Genomic DNA, 252 nt, shown 5'->3' on the forward strand with positions numbered 1-252 from the left:
TAACCCCCCCCCCCCCATAAAAAAAACCCTCTAGATGAAAAAAATAAAGACGTAAAAAATATCTTTTTATTTCAAGAAAAATCAGCTCATTGAGCAAAAATGAGTTTCCGCAAGGCAATTTCCGTATTGTATGGCAAAATCAATTTCCCCTAAATTACCCAGCTCATCCCTAGTGATAACATCAAAGACTGTGTAACCTCCAAGCTGGACTGGCTGAACCGCAGGGGCGTAGAAACGGGGGGCGGTAGGGGG

This window comes from Nanorana parkeri, unplaced genomic scaffold, assembly GCF_000935625.1.
Source record: "Nanorana parkeri isolate BGI_ZX_2015 unplaced genomic scaffold, ASM93562v1 scaffold150, whole genome shotgun sequence".
NCBI lineage: Eukaryota > Metazoa > Chordata > Amphibia > Anura > Dicroglossidae > Nanorana > Nanorana parkeri.